Consider the following 14,744-nt stretch of genomic DNA (forward strand, 5'->3'; position numbering starts at 1 on the left):
CCGCGGAAGACAACAGACAGCTCCCCTCCTCCCCCTTCTCTAGGGTCGGGGTCTGGAGAGGCTGGTCTAACAAGCCTTTGAAATTAATCAGAAATTAATCAGATGCCAAGTGATAACTGTCAGAAGGGAGGAGGCTGGCCTTGCCAGATGGTGCTTCGTTCACCGGTTACAATTGCCAAGGGGCCCTTGGTACCCCCCCCCCCCCCCACTTGGAATTTGGTGGCTGAATGCTGCTTGGGACCCTGTGGAATGATTTCTCATCTAAATGGTTTCATTTTATATCGTTGTACCGACACAGGGAAAATAGTCTAAACAGTTCTTTTTGTTAAATACTTTTTCCAAGTGGAAGATAAGCATAGAAAACACCCGATACGTGCTTTTGTTAACATCTCATTTTGTATGTAAGGTTCTGTCAGAGACTTACCCAATAACACAGCAATGAGTCAGTGTCCTTGATTCACAAAATTTCAGGGATCTGTGTGTTATTGACTCTCTAGATTTTTTATGTAATATAAAATAAAGGTCTAATTTATTTTAATCAAATTCATTTTTCATATAGATTTATCCTTAATAGTATTCAGTAGAAAATAGTTCAAATTTAAAATTTGAATTATGAGAATGCATAAGTAAGCTATTTCTGACAAAGCCTAACATCCTTAAGTGGGTACCTAGTTATTGTTAGCAGCAATAAAAAGGGATATGAATACAAGCCAACTCAATTTTTGAGATTATTCATAAAATTGAGGTTTCCTACCTTGCTTTTTAAACATTGAAAAAGACATATGTGCAGTACCAAAAGGAAAGATTCAACAGTACAAAAAGGGGCAGCCATTGTTAGCAGTTTCTTGTGTATTCTTACACAATACTCTGTTCATTGCAAGCATATGTATTAATATACTCTAAATGTATTACCCTTTAAGCAAAAATAGTAATAAACTTTATTCTCTTCTGCACTTTTGTTTCTTAATAATATGGATTGGCGATTGTGCCATGTTGGCACCTTATTCTTTCATAGCTGCATAGTAGTCCAGTGACTGGATGCAGTATTTTATTTAACCAGTGCTTTTTTTTTTTTTTTTTTAAGAATATATTTTTATTGATTTCAGAGAGGAAGGGAGAAAGAGAGAAAGATAGAAACATCAATGATGAGAGAGAATCATTGGTTGGCTGCCTCCTGCATGCCCCTACTGGGGATAGAACCTACCACCCGGGCATGTGCCCTTGACCGGAATTGAACCCGGGACCCTTCAGCCCGCAGGCTGACGCTCTATCCACGGAGCCAAACTGGCCAGGGCTAACCAGTGCTTTTTTGATGGGCATTGATATTGTTTCACGTCTTCTTATTTACAGAGATGGAACGAATAAATCCGTGTATGTGTATCCTTGTGCATTTGTGCTGAGTATATCTGAAGTGGAATTGCATCAAAGGATACACATATTTAACATTTTGATAGATAGCAACTAGTTGCCCTCTGAAGACATTTTTCCAATTTACACTCCTAGCAACACTGTATGAGGCCTATACCTGTTTTTGTACATTCTTTCTTTTTTTTTAAAAATATATTTTATTGATTTTTTACAGATAGGAAGGGAGAGAGAGATAGAGAGTTAGAAACATCGATGGGAGAGAAACATCGATCAGCCGCCTCCTGCACATCTCCTACTGGGGATGTGCCCGCAACCCAGGTACATGCCCTTGACCGGAATCGAACCTGGGACCTTTCAGTCCGCAGGCCGGCGCTCTATCCACTGAGCCAAACCGGTTTCGGCTGTACATTCTTCTTAAAATTTTTTTTTTAAATTTTATTGATTCTTTACAGAGAGGAAGGGAGAGGAAAAGGTATAGAGAGCTAGAAACATCGATGAGAGAGAAACATCAATCAGCTGCCTCCTGCACACTCCCCTCTGGGGATGTGCCCGCAACCAAGGTACTTGCCCTTGACCGGAATCGAACCCGGGACCCCTGAGTCCGCAGGCTGACACTCCATCCACTGAGCCAAACCATCAGGGCTTTGTACATTCTTAAAATGTTTTCATGCTACCTCAAACTAAAGTTTGACCATAACTCAATAATTTGGAGGCATCATGGGATAAGTTCTTGTAGGTTTATAGGGAAATTTAAATGTCTTTCCAGGGTAAAGGTAAAACGTAACAAATCTTGTATTACAGCAACTTGTTAAATATATATTAATGTGTAGTATGGAGTATATCTGTCCTATAAATAGTTTCATTATCATATAAAGCAGGTGGTTTTCAGAGGTTAACTGTTATAACATCTTAGTTTAATTTACAAGATTATTCCATGCATTATTTAATTTGCTGTGTGTAGGAATTCATCTTGTTCAACTGATTTCTTTAGCAAACAATTTTTAAAAAAATTTTTATTCAGCTTTTTTATTTTTAGAGAGAGAAGAAGGGAGAGGGGTAGAGAGATGGAAACTTCGATGAGAGAGAAACATGGACTGGCTGCTTCCTGCAACGCCCCCTACTGGGGATGGAGCCCCAAACCCGGGCATGTGCCCTGACTGGGAATGGAACTGGGGACCTCTTGGTTCATGGGTTGATGCTAAACTACTGAGCAACACAGGCCAGGCTTTTTTTTTTTTTAAATCCTCACCCAAAGATGTTTTCCACTGATTTTTAGAGAGAGTGGAAGGGAGGGGGAGAGACAGAGAGACAAATATCAATGTGAGAGAGACACCATGGATTGGTTGCCTCCCACATGCAGCCAGACTAGGGTCAGAGATCCAGCCTGCAGCTGAGGTATCGGAATAGAACCTGGGACCCTGCAGTGCTCAGGCCGATGCTCTGTCCATTGAGACAAACTCGCTAGGGCAGGCCAGGGTCTTTAGCAAACATTTTAAAAGCACTCCTAGAAGGGCAGCTAGTCTTCTTATGAAACTCTGGAAGAAATCACAAACTCTTGACTCTGGTTTTGCCCCAGGAATATAACACCACTATCTGAGTTTTCCCTTTTTTCTTCTTCAAAATATTTAAAAATAGATGTTTATTAGCATTATATTACATTTTGAAGATTTAATACGTATTTATTATATACCATACTTGATATTTATTTACATAATAGTAAAAGAATTAAAATTTTTGCCCTAACGGGTTTGGCTCAGCGGATAGAGCGTTGACCTGTGGACTAAAGGGTCCCAGGTTCGATTCCGGTCAAGGGCATGTACCTTGGTTGTGGGCACATCCCCAGTGGGGAGTGTGCAGGAGGCAGCTGATCAATATTTCTCTCTCATCGATGTTTCTAACTCTCTATCCCTCTCCCTTCCTCTCTGCAAAAAAAAAAAAAAGAATTAAATTTTTCATTCTGAAATAATTTCAGCCTTACAAAAAAATTACAAAACTAGTAAAAAGAATTCCTTTTGGCTTTTCAGCCATAGTCCTAAAATATTAATGTCTTATAAAGTACAATGATTGAAACCAGAAAAATAACATTGCTACAACACTACTAAGTAATCTACAGACCTTACTGAGATTTTGCCAGTTGTCCCACTAATGCTCTTTTTCTGCTCTAGGATCCAAATCAGAATCACACATTGCATTCAGTTGTCATTCAGTCTCTTCCAATCTGGTTCAGTTAGTCTTTCTTTGTCTTTCATGACTTTGACACTCACTGATAATTTTATAGAATATCCTTTACGTTGGGTTTGTCTAATATTTTCTTACGATTCAATTCAGATTATGTGTTTTAGGTATAAGTACCATAGATGTGATGTTTTGCACTAAGAAGTGCATTATTTCAGGAGGTACAGGCTACCCATATGTCTCATCAATGAGTGTGTTAACGTGGCTAACTCACCAGCATTTTTACCTACCATTGCAATGTCACCGTGAAAAAGACAAATATAACCTTGGTATAGTTATGAAAATACTTTGACCTCATGAAGCCCCTGAAAGGGTCTTGGGGACTACCTTAGGGGTTCAAGAATTACTGCCCTAGACAGAATCTCTCATTGAGAATCAAGAGGCTTGTATAAGAATGTTCACAGCAATATTGTATGTAAAAGCAAAAAATTAGAACCCCTAGCTGGTTTGGCTCAATGGATAAAGCATCGGCCTGCGGACTGAAGCGTCCTGGGTTTGATTCCGGTCAAGGGCACCTGCCTGGGTTGTGGGCTTGATCCCCAGTAGGGGTTGTGCAGGAGGCAGCTGATCGGTGATTCTCATCATTGATGTTTCTATCTTTCTCTCCCTCTCCCTTCTTCTCTGAAATCAATAAAAAAAAAAAAATTTTAAAAAGCCAAAAATTGGAAAAAACTTAATGGTGCATCAACAGAAGAATGGTTAAACAAACTAAATTTATACAATGAAGTTCTGTACAGAAGAGGAAATTAATATTAAGCAAATAAAGCAAGAAAGTAAAGTTTTTTGGAAAAGAAAGCCTATGATGTGTTAAAGTGCAATACAATACTGTTTATTGTTTGGAGCAGGGTTGCTTAGCTTGGCACTATTGCTGTTTTGGACTGATTAGATAATTCTTTGTTGTAGGGAGCTGTTCTGTGCTTCCCTGGCCTCTACCTATAGATACAGTCATGATAACCCCAAATATTTCCCGATATTACCAAATACCCCATAGGGAGCAAAATTGCCCTGAGCCTCATTGGTTTAGGAATATGTATGTGTGTGGTAAAAGTATGCAAGAAAAGTAATGTACTGAATTCCTGGGAGTGGATATCTTTATGTTGGAGGAAGTGGGGTCCAGTTCATGGTAGTACCCCAGGGGCTATAAATATTTTGGTAATGTTTTATGTCTTAAACTAGGTGGTGGGCGCATAGGTGTTTGTTAAATTTTTATGCCTTTTTTGTGTGCTCGACATATTTCATAGTTAATTTTAAAAAGTCTTACGATATTTACCCTAAGGACAATTGAGATTATCTTTGATTTTTCATGGTTTGTTCCTTACTTATACCCATACTATAAGAACAAAAAATTTATTACAGTATATTTGGGAATTAAGAAATGGGTAACCTTTAAAATAAAATTCTGTGAAACTTTTTTGAGAGTTAAGGATTCTGGAGTGATTGGGTCATTGTGAATCTTTCTTGTATTCCCTTATTACATATTGGATAAATTGTGTCTGGGTTGTATGGGGGTCTGTAATATTTTGGCATATAAGGGTTTTTTTTCCTTAGATGACACATGATATGTTTGAATTTATGGTCTAGGAGAGTCAAATCTTGAGAAGAGGAATTTAGTATATATTTGAATGATATAACTTCTATCTTATGTCCAGATATGTTTGGCTAATTTGTAGTGAGCAAGAAGGTAGCACAAATATGTGTATAATTGTTGAATTAGTTTAGAGTTAATTGTGGGAAATTGATGTACAGTTGATATTTTATTATTTAGGTACTGATTTTATAGGATTTAGGAAGAAAATGTGTTTTTACTTAATACTTGCTTTGTGGTCACTTGACTACAGTATTATTTCCAGAGAAAGAGTAGAGAAAATGAATTTGGGTTTCCTCTTAAGGTTCTTTCTATCCTCTTGGGTATGGATAACAAAAAGTTACGGGGTATAGATGATTAGGTTTATTAAAAAATAGCTGCTGGTATTACTGGTCCAGGCTGTTTTGGGAGCAATTCTTTGTATTTTTCTTCCATTCCCAGCAAAGAGTGCTTCTAACAAACTTCTCAGATGTTAGTACTCAACTGAAGATCTAAAAGTGCTCACCCTGGATAATAAATGAAATGAATTAATATCTCCAGCTTTTCCTTTCTGAGACCCCCTATTTTTTTTTTTTTTTTTTTATTGATTTCAGAGAGGAAGAGAGAGGAGAGAGAGATAGAACATCATTGATGAGAGAATCATTGATTGGCTGCTTCCTGCATACCCCACACTGGGGATTGAGCCTGCAACGTGGGCATGTGCCCTGACCAGGAATCAGTTGTGACCTCCAGGTTCTTGGGTTGACGCTCAACCACTGAGCCACACCATCTGGGCCTAGGCCCCTTATTTCTGATGTTTCTAAAACTACAGAAGGAGAAGGGAGTATTATTAGGTAACAGAGACTTAGGAAAACACAGGGGAAGAGGATGCTACACCTGTTAAGGATGAAATGTTGTGAGATGTTTCTTACTAATGGCATCTGTAAAGAAAACTTGATTTTCCTATAGATTCTGTCTTATTTTAAAGACTTTTGTAAAATATCTTTCCTTATTTATCGCCATCTAATAAAACAATATTTTCAAGAATGAAAGTCCATCTAGCTTTAGTACTCCCATAGATTGCAGCTTGGTTGAACCTGAGAAGCTCAAGAAATCAACTAGCAACCCTTCTATCAGTACTTCTCAAACTTTAGTAAGCCCATAGATTGCTTGGGGACTGTTAAAAATGCAGATTCTGAATTTGTATGAGTGGGATTCAGCCAGAGTAGTTCTAACAAGCTCACAGGTGATATACAGCTATTGCTAGCTCATGGATACACTTTGAATAACACCTTTTGGTGTATATGGGACAATAGCTTCAACCAACTAAGCCACTCAGCCAGAGCGTAAATGTAATACTATCTTAATTTGTATTTCTGCTTCAGTACTTTACTGCCTTATTCCTCTGGTTGGATTAGATGTTTATTTTTGGATGTGTTTCCAGGTAGCCACCTACTTGGGTCTCTCCCCTACCTTTTTAATTGTTAGGCAGTGTGATTCCAGCGCACTCTGTGCTTCTATCTATTGCCACAGGTATGTTGTGTTGTAATTTTTCACTAGATTATTAGTTTGAGGGGAAGGAAAGTGTGTTTGTGTGTTCTTTATATCTCCATTTTGTAGCAAAGCCATGGCTCTGAATGAATTTTTTCTGAATAGAATGCTCTTTTCAAAGAATTTTTCACTAATTTGATCTGAGGTTAGATTGATATTATCTTAAAACAGATAAAAAAAGAGATTAAAAAACTTATCTAGTACAAAGCTGGTAAACGGTAAATGTTAGGATGAATAGTCAGTTAGTTCATTGCTTTTTCCCTCTGTCATTCTCTCTTCCATTTATAATGTAGTAGTTCAGAAATGATCACCATTTATACTACTTTTTTTTTTTTAATTAAATCTTTATTGTTCAGATTATTACATTTGTTCCTCTTTTTTTTCCCCCCATAACTCCCCTCCTCCCAGCTCCCGCCCCACCCTCCGCCCTCACTCCCCACCCACTGTCCTCTTCCATAGGTGCACGATTTTTGTCCAGTCTCTTCCCGCATCTCCCACACTCCTTTCCCCCCCAGGAATAGTCAGTCCATTCCCTTTCTATGTCCCTGATTCTATTATGATCACCAGATTATTTATTCACTTGATTCTTAGATTCACTTGTTGATAGATGCATATTTGTTGTTCATAATTTGTATCTTTACCTTTTTTTTTCTTCTTCCTCTTCTTAAAGGATACCTTTCAGCATTTCATATAGTACTGGTTTGGTGGTGATGAACTCCTTTAGCTTTTCCTTATCTGTGAAGCTCTTTATCTGACCTTCCATTCTGAATGATAGCTTTGCTGGATAAAGTAATCTTGGTTGTAGGTTCTTGGTATTCATCACTTTGAATATTTCTTGCCATTCCCTTCTGGCCTGCAAAGTTTCTGTTGAGAAATCAGCTGACAGTCGTATGGGTATTCCCTTGTAGGTAACTGGGTTTCTTTCTCTTGCTGCTTTTAAGATTCTCTCTTTGTCTTTTGCTCTTGGCATTTTAATTATGATGTGTCTTGGTGTGGTCCTCTTTGGATTCCTTTTGTTTGGGGTTCTCTGCGCTTCCTGGACCTGTAGGTCTATTTCTTTCACCAGGTGGGGGAAGTTTTCTGTCATTATTTCTTTAAATAGGTTTTCAATATCTTGCTCTCTCTCATCCTCTGGCACCCCTATAATTCTGATGTTGGTGCGCTTGAAGCTGTCCCAGAGGCTCCTTACACTATCTTCATATTTTCGGATTCTTTTTTCATTTTGCTTTTCCAGTTGGGTGTTTTTTGCTTCTTCGCATTTCGAATCTTTGACTTGATTCTTGCGCTCCTCTGGTCTGCTGTTGGGTGTCTGTATAATATTGTTTATTTCAGTCAGTGTATGCTTAATTTCTAGTTGGTTCTTTATCACAACATCGAGGGTCTCATTAGATTTCTTGAGGATCTCACTACATTTATCGGCGGTCTCACCAGTCTTTTCGAGGGCCTTACTAAGTTTATCGGCAGCTTCTAGACAGTTCTTAAGAGACCTTAAAAGTGTGGTTCTGAACTCAATATCCTCCATTGACAGTTTTGTCCTGTTTCTTTGTCTCCACATTTTTTATGCTTTCTTGGTGCACCCCCTAGTGGTCTTTGTCCGCAGTCTTGTTGCCTTTAAGCCTTGATTGATGTCGGCAATACCAGGGTGATTTGACCTCCAGGCTAACTGGCTATGAGAGTCTGCTGTGTCTGTAGTGGGAGGGCTTCTGTGCTGGATCTCTAGGGCGGTGCTAATCTAGCGTTTGCCTGAGGCTATCCGGCAAATGGTTCTGTGCAGGGCTTGGGCGGGGCGGGTCCCCGGGGATCTACAGGGCGGGCGGAACAAGCAGTTATGGCGACTCTCAGTTCCTTCCCCAGGGGCTCTGCCTCTCAGAGCCCCAGCAATGGCTGCAAACCTCGGAGAGAAAGCTGCCTTCGAGTTCCGACCGAAGCCAGACAGTCCCGTTTCTCCCGTTTGAGTCTTGGTCCCCAGAGACTCGCCCGGATCTGGAGCTCAGAGTCTGAAACTCCCTCCCGATTGAAAACAACAACCGCGCCCTCCGCCGCCAGCCCGCTCCGCGCGCACACTCCGCACCTGAGTATTTCACTTCAGCACTGCGCCTCCTCTGAGTCTGGGTATGATATTCTCTTTCCTCCTAGTTGTAGAATTTCCACTCAGCCAGCCTTCCCGTGGTTCTGGGTGGTGTCCGTTCTGTCCTTTAGTTATATCTCTGAAGTGGTTGTTTGAGGCAGCGATCTCCAGCGTTAACCTATGCCGCCATCTTGGTTTCTCCTCTATACTACTTTTTTTTAGGGAAATTTGATTAGGGACTTTAAATAATTTATGCTAATCTAGTATGATTAGTTAATTAATGTAACACTATTGTTGAACATCAATAGTTTTTCTGTGTGTGTGTGTGTATACAATATGTAACAGGTAGTTTATACATAATTACATTAGCCTCCTGTTAAAAAACAACAACATTATTACTGTGAGAGAGGTTTTGCTATCAAAGTAAGTAATTGAGCTGCATACAAAGCTGTCAGATTGTCTAGTTGGTCAGTCTTTACTAATATGGTATTGTATTTTTACTTTACTGGGGCTCTTAATCTTACATTTTTATTGTTCCAAATAGCAGCTCAAAGTCCCAATTATCCTACACTTTAAAAAAAAATACTTTTTTTTTATTGATTTCAGAGAGGAAGAGAGAGGGAGAAAGAGATAGAAACATCAACAATGAGAGAGAATCATTGATTGGCTGCCTCTTGCACGCCCCCTACGAGGATCAAGCCCACAACCCGGGCATGTGCTCTTGACCAGAATCGAACCTGGGACCCTTCTGTCCACTGAGCCAAACCATCTAGGGCAGCGGTTCTCAACCTGTGGGTCGCGACCCTTTTGGCGGTCGAATGACCCTTTCACAGGGGTCGCCTAAGACCATCCTGCATATCAGATATTTACATTACGATTCATAACAGTAGCAACATTACAGTTATGAAGTAGCAATGAAAATAATTTTATGGTTGGGTCATAACATGAGGAACTGTATTTAAAAGGCCAGAAGGTTGAGAACCACTGATCTAGAGCATCCTATATTTTTGAAGCCAAGCTGTGCTCTTGGCAGAAGCTATGATATTGTTATATCTACTAAGTTATCGCATCCTACCCAATATTCAAATTACTGAAATCTAACCATTTTTTGTTAAGCTTCTTCTTGTTTTATGAGAAAAAGTAGCCTATTCATACTTATGTTTGTATGTGTGATGAAGGGCAGCATAGGTAATTACATTGTCTAGTGTGGCAGGAAATTTCCTTTATGTGGCTTTTTCCTTTATGAAATAGATGGATGAGATCAATTTAAATATAAATTTTTCTCTAGCTCTGCACTGTGAGGTTGATCTGGGACTTTGGCACACGATATTTCTGTTAAACAGCTGAATCCCTGTTGGCTTTGCCAACCTTAGGGGACTTTGCCAACCTTAGGGGACCTTAGAGGAGACTGGAAGGCTGCAGGGGAAGAAGGGATTTGCTCTTTTCTTGCTCTTCCTATTAGTGTCATCTCATCCAGCAGGATTTCAGTATCAGTATTTGATTCCAGTTTGCTTATTTTCAGAAATAGCCTTTATGTGTCCACTCCTCAGTGACCCCAGCAACAGCCAACTCCTCTTTAAAGCTCTGCATCCTGCTCCATGGGACCCCTCCTTTAAGCCCCTTATGTTTTGTTTTTTTTTAAATATGTTTTTATTGATTTTAGAGAGGGAGAGAGAGATAGAAACATCAATAACAAGAGAGAATCATTGATTGGCTGCCTCCTGCAACCCCGGCATGTACCCTGACTGGGAATCGAACCATGACCTCCTGGTTCATAGGTTGACACTCAACCACTGAGCCACACCAGCCGGGCTGAACTTACTCTTAATTTTGACTCTTAGGTATGGTGTCTCAAGATAATCAACAACATGTTGTTTTGTATCATTAAGATACACTACACAAATCTGCTTAACTAGGCCCCCGAAAGCTGCAGCAGGTCTTAATGTGCCAGAGGTGAACACAACAGTGTTAGGTCTTCACGCTGTCAAACTCCCACTCACCTGGAGTACACTGTGTGTTCCATGTGTGACATGTCATTTTTTTTTTTTTTTGTGGGGACCCACTGACTAATTAGTCAACTGACTAATTTATAGTTAGTAAAACCTAATTTCATTGTTAGATATTTTTTAGAAAAAAATAACTATAAAAATAAAAGTTTTAATGGAAGTTCACAACCCTTTATTCAGAATGCTTGGGATTGAGTTTATAAACTTTTGGATTTTAGAACCATAACATAGTATGTTTGCCATATATTATTTAACACAACTTTGAGGTCCACAGCAGCACCTTGCTAGCAGATACATTAATATTTCTACAGTGAAACATATGAATAATTATACTAAGGCGATAAAGACTAAATACTATGCATAACATCTTGTTTGTTAGTGGTAAACCCTAAGTAAGTTTGCTGCTAACATACAAAACTTAAAAGAGTTTTGGATTTTGAAATTACAGATAGGAGATTGTGGATTTATATTTTATCTTGCTTTCAAAGGACCATCTTCTGTGTCTCCTGAAAACCATTGCTGTAAGTCAGTGATTTTTCAACCTTTCTCATCTCACAGCACACAAACTAGTTACTAAGATTCTGCGGCACACTAAAAAAATATATTTTTTGACGATCTGACAAATAAGTATAATTTTGGTTCATTTATACCAGATGGCTATTTTTTGTGTTGGATATTTTCATTTTTTAATTTGACATTCTGAGGGAAAAGAGGTCAGTGCCCCTGACTAAAATAGTCAGATACTGCAATGTTTTAAAAATTCTTGTGGCACACCAGTTGAAAATCGCTGATCTAAGTCCCCAAGCAGAAACTTATGCATTTTAACCCTAGAGTGCCGGGGAGCGCGATTGCGCTTCTCTCGTCTTTTGCCAAAAGTGCCAGGAGCGCTATCACGCTCCTCCTGCAGTGTCACTATTAGATGCTAGTAGTTCACTCTTTATTGACAGATGGCACCTAAGTGCAGATTACTTATGATGCCAAATGTTTGTAGTTCTAAAATTGACCACTGGCATTTATCTGCCTAATTTTTTTTTTTTTAAAATATATTTTATTGATTTTTTACAGAGAGGAAGGGAGAGAGATAGAGAGTTAGAAACATCGATGAGAGAGAAACATCGATCAGCTGCCTCCTGCACATCTCCTACTAGGGATATGCCCGCAACCCAGGTACATGCCCTTGACCGGAATCGAACCTGGGACCTTTCAGTCCGCAGGCCGACGCTCTATCCACTGAGCCAAACCGGTTTCGGCAATTTTTTACAGGTACTACGATTTTATGAAGTTTACTCAGATTTTGTAGCCCTAAAGCTTCGAAATGGCGTCCAGTTCTAAGTCTGCTTTTATTAGTGATGATGATATTGCTAAATATGTCAATTCTTGCTGTGAAGATGATGATTTTGTGGAAGATATTGGAGAAGGGTGTCCTTCTATTTTAACATTATATGTTTTGTTCAGGTTTTTTTTTTCTACTAGTATTTTATAATACAATCAGCAAACAATATATGTCAAAGATGAAAACAAATGTAGTAAAGGTTTCCTTAAGTTTTTGAATATGTAACTTCATTTACTTGCGATTCATAATTTTTTTCCTAAACTGCTGTAAAATCAGCAAAAATGCCTTGGCAATTTTAGCATAGTTCCTAGGACATTAGTTGGCACTCAAAGGGTTAAGTACTGGTAGAAAAATGGCTTTTTTAGAACATTCCTTCTCATTCTCTTAAAGCCATTTCTTTACTCACATACTTTCATGTGTTCCCACACCATTTAGTTTGCCTCTTTTACCATTATGTCTGGATTACAGTGATTGAAACATCTCTCATGTGGAACTAGGAACACAATAATAATTTTTATCCTTGTTGGCCCCTAGATTATCTCTATGTAGAGTAAATCAGTTTTTGTAAAATAGTCTGAGACTTAAGTATCTTTAAAATGTTGTTTCTGGGAGAAAAAATGGGTTCTGAGTTCCAAACAACTGACTTATAAATGAACTTGTAGAATACAACCAAGATAAGGTGGAGTTTAAATTAGTGGAGGAGATAATGAAACACAGCAGATAGACATTCCTTTTTGGCTTTGGAATACTTTTTAAAGCACATTTACTTTAGTTAGAATTAGTTTATATTTTCTAAGCACACTTGTGAGTATTTGGTTTTCTCTAGGGGTGGGTTATCCTCTTGGCAATAATTTTGTTTCTCAAAAAGCAAGAAAGAGGTGGGAACTTTTTATTTAAAAAATAATTATTTGAATTTCAGGAGTTTTGCAGAGCTAGTGATAATAAACCATAAAAGCTTGGGGTGGTAATATTTTACATTATGGTGTCTTGCTCTCCCCTTTCCCATAGTCTCTTTTCATGGAATAGTGGATAATGCAGTCATTTAGCAGGGAAAACAAGGCATTTGTTAATTCTAGATTTTATCAAATGGGTCTATTACCTAGAGACATGGACTAACATTTGCCGAGTTCCAGAAATGTGTCAGGTGCTATGCTAATTGTTTTACATACATTATCTCACTTAATCCTCCTAAAAATGTTATTTGATGCTTTTCATTTTACTGATGAGAAAACAGGCTATGAGAAATGAACTAGTTCAAGATTTTACAAGTAATAAGTTGATGGTGGAGAGGCAACTCCAGATTTCTCAGTCTTTTTTTCTTCTTGCCCAGTTTATAACATTAGTCTCTTTGAGCCTTAATTCTTCACTTAAAAATGAAGTTGGACTAGGTCAAGGTACGAACGCAGGTGTTTTGCTTCTAAAATGGAATAATGAGTTTTTATCAATTAACAGGAAAAAAATTAAATCAGATATAATTCTTAATTTTGTTTGACCTCATTTTCTACCCCTGTGTAACAAGTGCTAAAAAAATAACAAATATATTAATAAAATTGTCAATTGTATACCTAATTTGACAATTTCTTTCATTTGGATTGTGTGAGGGCATGCTTGTAATTCTGTTATGCAAGCATCTAAGAGTAGCTACAAAATTAGATGAGAGAATAATTTCTGTCCACAGAAAAAATATGAAAGAGTTGTAGATTTTGGGTGAGACAACTTCAAAGTCATTTTAAAAAATACTCATAATAAGAGTTGGTTGGAAAAAAAAAGAGTTGTTTGGAACTTGATGGTGTTTTATTCTACTACACTACTGAAATTTACCAAAAAATAGATAATCTTTTCAATGTTTAAAATGTCTCTCTACAAGATTTACTTAAACATTAGAATACGATTTAATAGCATATATTTTGTATCCAGTATGTTGAATGGGGAACATGACCCCTAGATATGTAATTCTTTTTCAGATAAGATAAGAGCTAGGTAGAAAAAAATCCCTGGCAGAGTGAACAGCATAAGAGGCCAAGGTTGTAATCAGACCCACCTGGGTTTGAATTTGAGCATGCCATTTACTAATGTGTGCTTCAGGCAGGTTACTTCTCTGAGCCTCAATTTCTTCATCTATAAATGGGGATAATAATGCCTGCCGTTTAGTATTGTTGGGAAATTTAAATAAAATATGTGAAGCACCAAGCTTGGTAGTAATAAATAGTGGCTAGTGTTATTAATAATAACAATTCTGTTTTCATTAACTTAGTTTTTCTCATGAGTAAGGAATGTGGAATATACCAACTGGTAGGTTACCAAGGCCTCATCCTTATTAGGAATTTAAGGGAAAATAAGATGCATACTCTAGTTGGTGAACCCTCTTTTAAATCTCTGTAAACATTTTGTCACATTAATTTGGGGTTCAAATTGAATGAATCCACAAATCATAAATAGGATTTCTTGGTTGGTTGAATGATGACAATATGCCACAATAAGTAATTACACCTAAGTAGTGGTTAATAACTTATAAATTATTTTTTAATCTCAGGTGAAGTCTTTTAATTAGGGCAAAAATTTAGAGGATTAGCTAGGCACTATATTAGTCTAACTAGGGATGTTTTTTATTTTAAAAAT

General features: G+C 38.0%; 1 protein-coding gene across 2 annotated transcripts in view; it reads left to right on the forward strand.

Annotated features, from left to right (window-relative positions):
- The window catches only part of MIB1 (mindbomb E3 ubiquitin protein ligase 1), a 165,003-nt gene that overhangs the window by 1,294 nt on the left and 148,965 nt on the right, over positions 1-14,744 (forward strand). The gene's annotated exons all lie outside the window — the stretch shown is intronic.

This window comes from Myotis myotis, unplaced genomic scaffold (assembly GCF_014108235.1).
Source record: "Myotis myotis isolate mMyoMyo1 unplaced genomic scaffold, mMyoMyo1.p scaffold_m19_p_9, whole genome shotgun sequence".
Classification (NCBI taxonomy): domain Eukaryota; kingdom Metazoa; phylum Chordata; class Mammalia; order Chiroptera; family Vespertilionidae; genus Myotis; species Myotis myotis.